Raw genomic sequence first — 9,954 nt, forward strand, 5'->3', positions numbered from 1 at the left:
ACCTTATACAAAGATGCTATAAGCCCATCTGGGCCCGGGGATTTCCCAGGATTGAAATCATTAATAGCTTTCTTAACCTCTTCCAGTGAGATCGGCATTTCCAAATTTTCTTTCGTCTCATCGCTTACTCGCGGCATTAGAGTGAGAAATTTGTTTTTAAATGCGTCTTCGTCGACTTCAATGCACGAATATAATTCACTGTAGTATTCATAAAACGCTCTTTGGATACCTTCCTTATCTGTAATAACAGCGTTTTTCCACTCTACTTTTGCTATTTCGTTTAGGTGTGCGCGACTTTTTTCCAATCCTAGTGCGCGCTTGGTAGGAAACTCCCCACCCATTAAGCGCTCGGACCGAGCTCTGACTACTGCGCCTTCGTACTTCTCCCTATCTATGAGTTCCAATGGTACTTATATATGTCTTCTTTAAATGTTCCGGGCTGTCTGCACTCTTCTGAAATGAACGTGCTTAGGTTGGCTCGGAGCACATTTTCTACACATTCTTGCTTACGCTTTATGGCACCTGACCTTTCAATGGCCTTCAGTTTTACTTCTTGCTTAAAGAGCTCCCAGTGTTCCCCAACTTTTTTATAATATCCTTTGTCAAATTTCGCGATTGCGTTTGTGACATACCTTATAAAAACGTCGTCTTTTAAAAGCTTATCATTAAGTTTCCAATTTTCCCAAACAAATCTACACGTTTTATCTTTTCTTTTTCCGACACGAAATCTTACGAGGCAGTGATCGCTAAAGGATACTGGCTGAACCCGATATTCTCCGATCAACGGTACTAAATCTCCAGATAAATAGGCGCGGTCCAACCGCGCGTGGCTTTGACCTTGAAAATGGGTAACGCGAGTATCATTCCCAAACCCACAACATTCACCCACGTCTTCCAAACAATGCTGGCTGATATTATTTAAGGAAACAACACTGACATTCCTATAAGGGGTCGAGCTGGTTTTGTCGTTTGCCATGCATACGCAATTGAAGGCACCAATGACAATTACAAACCGATCTGTAACACACTAGTTACTGATAGTTTCAAACATTTCTTTTCTCTGTTCTGCGTTTGTATATGCATAAACGAATATTATGCGCCAATTGCGTTCAAATAATGTAATGTCACAAACAATGAAATGACCTAAATTACATGTCACCACTTTCTCTACAACTGCACCCAATATCCTACGTATCATCAGCACACACCCCGCCGACTTCCCCACTGCATGACTCACACATACATCGTACCGACTAGTAAAGAGGCGCACCATACTATCCGTCTGTTCTTGACTTTCGATTTTAGTTTCTTGAACTGCTACAATGTCCAAATCTTTTTCAGTAATTAACCTGAAAAGCTGATTTTGCCTTCTTCTTGTTTAATGTCGCTACAAGCATATGCTTTTCAAAGGTAGCCATTTTTAGTTTTGTTATTGCAGCCAGGCAAACAGTATGGTGCTCACCTTAACATACAGACTAACATCCCGCGTGGTGCTGATGAAACAGTATTTACGTCTTCTCAGTGTCGTCGCGGGGAAGCGACGACGAGCGTTGCGCTCTGGTGACACGCGGCTTTTTCCCAGCGACGCGCCACTCATGATCCGGTTGACGGAGTCGCTGCTCCTGAAGAACGCTGGTTGCGCCGTCAAGGCGACGCTTAGATGACGTGCTGTCTAGATCCATCGACGCTGCGTGGTCGTCTTCCACACTTGCCGACACGTCGCCCACCTCTTCAGCTTCTGCCATCGTTGTTCCCGTTGAAGCAGCGGAAACACTAGCTCGCGTCAGCACAGGGTCACGCTCTTTCTCGGTAGACGCGACGCCTCCGTCCTTCGCGTCTGTCGCCGTACTCGCTGATATTGCCGAAGCCTCCTCGGTTGCCAGCAGACAGAGACGCTGGCTTTTGTCCCTGGCTACCTTCTTGGGCACCACTCACATTAGCTGCGTCTGCTTCTGTCTCAGCGTCTGTTGTTGTTGTGAAGCGTCTGAAGCCGCTTTGGTTTGGTTTGGTGCCTGTAGATATAGCACAACCCACTACGGGGGATTGGCCATGAATCGGGCGGCAGTGGGAAGAAAAATGAAGGATACCTAAATGCGATTTTATTACTTAAGAATGAGATAATCAATGAATTATAATCGTTAATATTAATTTTCATGCTATAGCATCTTAAAATTTGAAGCAAATATTTTTTGTTGTCTTTAAAAAAAATTAGCATGGCAATCTCTTTGTTTCCATTACAAAATTAAATATGGCATCACATACGTTCCTATTACAGTGTCCTAGTGCCGACGCCCCCAGAGATAGAATGATAGGTAACGTAATGTTCAATCCAAGTTGGCGAAGGGGACCTTCTAGAAGTCGTTTTCTATGCATGGTGAACCTACGACACTCTATAAAGAAATGATCCATAGTTTCGGGTTCATTGCAATAAAAGCATTGAGGGGAAGGCGCCAAACCAGACCTATGGGTATAGAAATTAAGCCTTGGTATTCGGCAACGCATTCTAGTAAACGACACCTCAAATTTTCTTGTTGAACACCATCTGCTGTGCCAAGGAAACCTAAGGTGCTGAAAATCGGTGTTATTGAGCACACATGATTTGGCCTGTTCTTCTTGGACAGAAAAATTTTTAAATCTCGCAGAAGTGACGTATTCCGAAGGTCTTAGGATCCTCAGTACCGGGCCGTTAAGAGATGCCGCTGCTAGTGCGTCTGCAGATTCGTTTAAAGTGAGCCCCACGTGCCCAGGCACCCATACCAGATGGATAAGGCGTAAATGTTGGGGGATGGATGAATGAAATTCACGGAGAATGATAGATGAATTAGGCACTGATAAAGCGGAGCAAACAGACAAGGAGTCGGTTAAGATTACGGCTGAAGTAATAGATGTGGGAAGTTTTCGTAGAGCTAGGATGATCGCTAATAACTCCGCCTGAAACATTGGCGTAAAGTCGGGTAGTCGAAGGGGGAAAGACGAATTTAAGGATGCCGAAAAAAATCCCACACCTGCCTTCTCTTCACTGACAGAAGCATCTGTGGCTATTACTGCATTTATTTGGAGGTTCTCGAGGTGGTCATCTAGCAAACTTTTTAGGTATCGAATAGGCAGGAGTTTAGCGTTATTAGGAAATATATCATCGAATTCAACGCTTACTGTCGCAGTAGGGAAATTTTGAAAATCCACATCACGGATTGATATTTCTAATGGCTCTAATAGTTTCTGCACAAAAACTACCTGGGGACAATGCAGTCTGGACCATTGATTCTCAAAGAATGCAGCCGGTTCTCTAATAAACATATAGAAGGAGCGTCTCTGGGGAGAAGCATATATGTTCAGTAACGTTTGGACTGTCAGTATACGAAAACGAGTTTGAAGAGAAGGCAGGTGAGTTTCATGATAAAGAATATTATTCGCTACATATTTTGGAAGGCCGAGACATGGACGTAGTGATTCGTGTTCTAAAAGAACCAGAGGGCGTAATTTATAAATAGGACCTCCAGAAAATAACACGCATCCAAACTCTAGAATGGGGCGGACATACATACAATAAATCATCAGCAGCCGCGTTCGCAGCAGCCTGTTCCGCTTCATCTTCGTCCATTACCAACTCGCTGCTTTCTGCCGTTCCTCGAAAAGCGGCTCGAGCATAGGACCTTGCACATTCCGCCTCTTCGTGCCCATAGGCACGGCACTTATTGCATCTGGGCACTTTACAGTCACGGCGGATATGTCCTGTAGCACGACAGCGTAGACAGATGGGTGCACGGCCTGGCACTATGACGAGTACTGCCTGCCCCGTTTCCGATGCGCATTTGGTGTGGTATGCGTTCAAGGCTTACCCCATCACGGAGAATAAGCCGCACAACACGCGTTGTTGAGTCGGCGTTGTCGAAGCCGCCTGTCTTCCACTTGTCGCCAGTGGCCTCCTTCACCTCCCCGTACTCTACGAAAGCCCGTCTCACTGCGTCGTTGCTCACGTTGAAAGCGCACCAATGCACTTTCAGCCGCACTTTAAATCTCTGTGGGTCGATTGCGACGCAGGTCCTACCTTTGACAAGAAAGGGCTTGGTTTCCAGCAACTTCTTTTTCGCTTCTTGAGTGCGAAAGTTCACTAACCAGACGTGAGACATCTGGTAAGCCCCTATTCCACCAACCTGCTCAATAATGCCAGCGTTCCTCATAGGCTGACTAAAGTCCTCTATTTTGTACGGGCGTCCTGCTATGTCAGGCGCCAAACACATCGATGGCGAGTACAGAACATTTTATAAATAACCATTAGAACACTGATAACTACATTGAAGAAATAAACAACACTGCATACATATCGCGTACAAAAACCGTAAATGAAACTACGACAGTCAAATACAGATTAGCAATGTTTTTCACTTCGAAAATATAGTCCATGATGATGTAGGGCTGTTGACTTTAACCATAGCCTCCTCTAAGTTATAGAGGAGGCTATGCTTTAACAGACGGCGCCCATCCTGTCGATTTCCCTCGTACTGGTCCTCTTCAAAGTGTTTCTAAGTACAAGTAAAACAACAAAAGTGATTATTGATATGAAAAGTTGCCTTAATTGTAAATACAGAGAACCCATTACAGTGCTTAAAAATAAATTTTCGCAGAAGTAATGCTGTATTACCTCGCTTCACACGTTTAGAAGAAATGCACAGGCTACAACAGACACCATGCCAGAAAGCGCCGAAACATTTTGGTCCCATGATGCCCCTTAACTCTACTACACCTGGGCATACCGTGCACAGGCATTTAAAGACCGTCACAGTACCCACTACGATCGGGAATGAGCACGAATGACCTATCGGCTTACGAGCACCACGCTACAAATATATTCGTCTAAAAAATCAGCTATATAACGTAACAACCTGAGATCCGCAAGATATCTGCTGAGAATAGAGAAAATCACAATGCTTCGCTTGCCACGTACGCAACAGCCGCTCTCCCCAGAAGAAGCACTGCGTTCTTTAGTCCCAAATAACCACTAGCGAAAAAAGAAACTGAGGGAAAAAAAAAAAAGAAACAAGAGACACACGATGTGTGCTTCCCGTGAAAAAGTAAAATAGGTGGTTTACATGACGATTTGTAGCTAATGTAAGGCTATTTCGCGGCGAAGCATTTTCGTCAGTTCTTAAAATAAGGGTACTACTCGCATAGACTGCGCCGATCAAAACGGCAAAAGCCTATGCGACGCGCGCTCGCAAACCATAGGCTACTCAGACAGCATCGGTGCAGTGCTTAGTTCGTGAGCGAGGATCAGAGAATACTTTCTTATTTAAATGAAAAACACGATGCGATAGTCTAAACTTTCTTGACACTTACCTCGCAAATGTAGGAGCTATCCGTTGCCTTCCAGTGATACCGCTTTACTTGGGCTTCCCATCTCTTCCTTCGCTCTGGGTCCCGGGGGAAGCGTAAACAACGAAGCCCTTTACGCGTCGATCCGGTGCACTTGGGAACACAACAGCCCGTCATGTCGACTCGATGCACTTGACAAGCTTGTCATTCATGCGGCTGAACACTGTCCAGCAAGTAGAAGCGTCAGCGAAGCATCCGCGCGCACTGTGTCTCGAACTAAGCACCGGCACCAAGCACTCGCAACCGCTCGCTGTGACTCAAGATGGCGTCGCAGCGAGAAAGCGGCGGCGCGGGTGCGGTCAAAGGATGGCACCACCCTGAACGGCGGCGCTGGCATCGAGGCACCCTAGCTACGGCGGCCCAGCTCCCTGGCAAGCCGGAACCGCTTGCTAGCGCGACCACCGAGGCCCCTTTCATCGAAGTGGTCAGTAAGAAACGTAAGAAACAGCGTAGCAAGCGCTCTGGATCGGCGGCCAGGGAGGCGGCCGCGCAGGGGGCGTCCTCGGGCTCGGAAGGTGGTGGCTCCCATGGCTCGGAGCCTGGTCTTCCTAAATACAAGCGCACTGCTGTGGTGGCTTCAGATGTAGAGTTGGATATTCTTCGGAAGGTGAGGAGAATTCTCCTTGTAAATACTGTAAGGGTTTCGAGTGTGACTGTCCCATCATGTCAGATAATTCGTATGATTCAACAGCCGCGGGGTCTCCAGGCGTGGAGACTTCCGCTTAGGCAGTTGTAGCATCGGATTTTTCGGCTAGTATTACCTAATACTAGCCTCTTCTTTATCTTAGCCTTCTTGTCTTTCTCTAGATCTCTTTCAGTGTTTTGCTAAAATTTTCGTCCTACCAATATGGCTTCTTCTCTAACACTAGCTACCTTTAACTGTAGAGGTTTGTCTTGAGGTCCAAAACGGTCAGCGATAGTCGACTTTAGCTAGGTCCGCAGATGTAGATATTCTTGTACTTCAGGAAACCTGTGTCCACAGGTTAGGTCAGATCAGCCACTTTGACAGGACTTTTGGCACTAGGTCTTTCTGAAGTTATTGCGAGTCGGGCTGCCGAGGCACGGTCATCGATCATTTTGATGGCGCGCTTTAAAGGCCTCGTTCTACGGCATGCCAGCGACGCCGAGGGCCGAATTCTGTCGGTGGATCTTGATTCTGGCATTCGAATTGTTAATGTTTGTGCTCCATGTAAGGGTAAAGGTCAGAAAGAGTTTTTTTGCTGCATTGGATCCCTACTTAGTGGGCCCTTCTCGGCTTATTCTTGTAGGCGACTTCAATTACGCGTTAGAACAGATAGATCGTGTATCTAAAAGAGGCTCTCCAAAATTCAGGGATAGGGCTGGAAATGTACTGCGAGGGCTCGTTGATGAGCTGGGACTGGTCGATGCTTGGCGCACGCTTCGCCTTGTGGGGTCAGGAATGACTTGGACAGGGCGAGGGGTGGAGGGCCGCATCGATCGGTTTTATGTCTCGTCATCACTGGCTCCCAGTATGCATTCTTCCAGGGTAATTCGTTCTGCTCTTAGCGACCACTGCTTCCTGTTACTGTGGTTTGCCGATTCGAATTTAGTGTCGCAGGGGAAGGGACCGTGGCGTCTAAACCCATGGCTCCTTAAAGAGAGGAAGGCAACCGCAGAGGTACCATCCATTCTGCTTCGCTCGCTGCACAGCAGAGCGAATCTAGAAGGTAGAGAATGGGGTGAAGTGAAGGTCAGTGTCCGTGAGTGCTTCAGGTCTTGGGCAAGCGTCGAGCGCGGGAGGAGATTGAAATCGTCTCTGACGCGATCCTTCTGCTCTCGAAGCCACTGTCTTGTGGGCCGGGGGTTGCTCCAGCACTGGCCTCACTCCGAAAGGAACTTCGGATTCTCCTGCAGCGTCGCTGGGATGGTTTGAGAGCTTATAACCCGAGCGGAGCGGTGGGAAATGGAAGCGTGGTGCAGCAGAAATATTCTCCGTAGACATCTTTCAAGGAAGAGCCCAACTCTCTCTTCCGTAGTAGATCCAAACGATGGTAGCATAGTCGACTCACCAGACGGAGTGCTTGCACTGGCGAGGCAGTTCTATATGAATCTATATTCTGAGCCAGCTGCCACTCCAGCTGTTTTTCCATTCGTTTCACCAAATGAACCACCGGAAGTTGGTGACACAGCCATAGTTGAAGAAGAGCTCTTGTCAGCATTGAGGTCTATGAAGTATAATCACAGTCCAGGATCCGATGGTTTGACAGTTGAATTTTATGTTGTTTTGGAGACTGTTAGGGAAGCCTTTCACTTCACTGGTGAACAGGCTGCTCAGTGAAGGGACCTTGTCAGTGTCTCAAAGAGAGGGGCTAATCACTCTCCTGAGCAAGGATGAGTTGAGAAGCACCGATCTAAGAGCGTGGCGGCCCATCACACTTCTGAACGGCGATTACAAGCTCATTGCAAAGTGTCTGTGTGAGCGACTCACTCCAGTTCTCAACACTGTTTTGGGCCCATACCAGGCATGCTGCGTCCAGGGGCGTTCCACTCAGCTTCACGGTTTAGCAGTTAGGGACCTTCTCCTGTGGGCAAATACCAGGAAACTTCCAGGCATTCTCTGCTCCTTTGATCAGGAGAAGGCTTTCCATATCATTAGCCATAGGTACCTTTTTCGGGTTTTGGATGAGGCCGGCTTTAGCGTGGGTTTTCAGCTTATGGTCAAAGTTTTGTACTCTCGACCGACTTCTGCTGTTCTCATACAGATCGCGTCTCGGAGGCTTTCATTATGGGTCGTGGGGTACGACAGGGGGATCCTCTCTCACCTGCTATCTACGTACTCGCAATTGAACACCTTCTGCAGAGGCTATCCTGTGACAGTAGAATTGGCAGGTTCCTACTATATAAGGCTCCCCTCCAGTTGCACTATGCAGACGACTTGTCTATTGTCGTCCCGGACAAGGCATCAGCGTACACCGTCTTGGATGTCATGTACAGTTACTGCAGGGCGAGCGGTGCAAGGTTAAATAGGTCGAAAAGTGCAGCCATGTACTTGAATTCCACTCCGTCCAGTCCGCAGCCCGTTATGGTCTACCCGTCAAAACGCGGTTGCGAATTCCAGGTTTCCAATTTGATCTAGACGGTCTGTCTCCTGAAAACTGGAAGCAAGCTATGGAGAAGCTTGAAACCAGGATTCAGGAGTTCAGCGAGTTGTCGCGTCCATTGACAGCTCGAGCGAATATTCTTAGGTCACTTCTTTTTTTCCTTTCTCACGTATATAGCATGTGTGTCTCCTGTTCCAACCCGAACCAAGCTCATTTTGGAGGGGTTCTCTTTCAGTTTCTTTTGGTTGTGTAGCTAGGCAGATGCTTAAGCTGCCCAAGGATAAGGGAGGACTCGGAAATTCCCGACATGAGCATCGTGGCTACTGCACTACACGCCAGGTGGACCCAGTTTGCCCTTCGCTCGGATATTCTCCTGACTCGAAGCTTTACTTCCTTCTTCCTCAGCACTAGACTCCGTTTGTTTTCCCAGAGCACATACTCTCACTGTGTGCCTCGCTCACGATCCCCGTCCCCATTCTATGCGGTGGCTGCCAATTCATTGGTACGCCTTCGCAAGGTCCACTCCGACATCGATGTAGTTTCAACTCCACTTCAAGAACTACCGAATGTACCGAATGATGCTGGGTTGATGAGTACATGTAAGCTCTGGGGCGCGGTACCTACGGGTGCCAAGTCCTCTTTCCATCGACAACGGCGCCGAAGCCGACGCCGGATTTTCTGCGACACGGGGCCGTTAACGCTATCGCGTTAAATATTAGCGGTAGCTTCACACTAGCGGTGCGAAGACTGGGCAAATAGCGAAGCTGGCGACCCCACCTAGCTTTATCTCGGTTCGGCCAAGTTTTTGCGAGGTTATGTTTCGAGACTCGGCCACGTTTTGCGCAACATCACCTCGGAATCATCGACAGCCCTAGGAGCAATGAACACTCGGTCATTGAAGTATCTGGACGCTCAAACGCTTTTGCTCGGTTTTGCGGGCTCGTAACTCCGGATCTTCGACGTTTCACCGCCGCTTCGGTGGCGCGATACTCGGGATCGGACTGAAGTCATCTCACTCGCTCTCGAGTAGCGGCGCGGCGGCTTTCGCGCCGCGATTTTTTCTTCTTCGGGAGTGACGCCCTTCGTCGGCCGCCCCATCTTCGCGGCGTTGTCACAGAACACCGCGTTGTGCTCAGCGCGGAGACGGCGGGGCTTTTGTGTCACCGCGGCGGCGGCGCGGAGCTATTGACCCTTTTCGCAGAGCAGTTTGTTCTAGAGAAACGAGATGGCGCTTACGGCGGCGCGCCATACGTCTCCTCAGCGACCGCGCACGAATACGAAACCATTACCGCTTCTACCTTGCTTCTGTGCGATCAGCTGTCGGAAATACAACTGAGTTTTCGCTAACGCACTGAGCTCCAATCATGCTGGACTGAATCGTGTGGATTGAAGACGTGTGCAGTAGTTGGCTGCAAAAATAGTGACTGGCGTGTTAAGGATTGTAATGAATATGTGGGGCCAAGTTCGCGGACCGCTGCTGCAACTGTCCGTACATGTTTCCGGCACTTCGAGATGTACG

Source organism: Dermacentor silvarum, chromosome 2 (assembly GCF_013339745.2).
Source record: "Dermacentor silvarum isolate Dsil-2018 chromosome 2, BIME_Dsil_1.4, whole genome shotgun sequence".
In the NCBI taxonomy this organism is placed as follows: Eukaryota; Metazoa; Arthropoda; class Arachnida; order Ixodida; family Ixodidae; genus Dermacentor; species Dermacentor silvarum.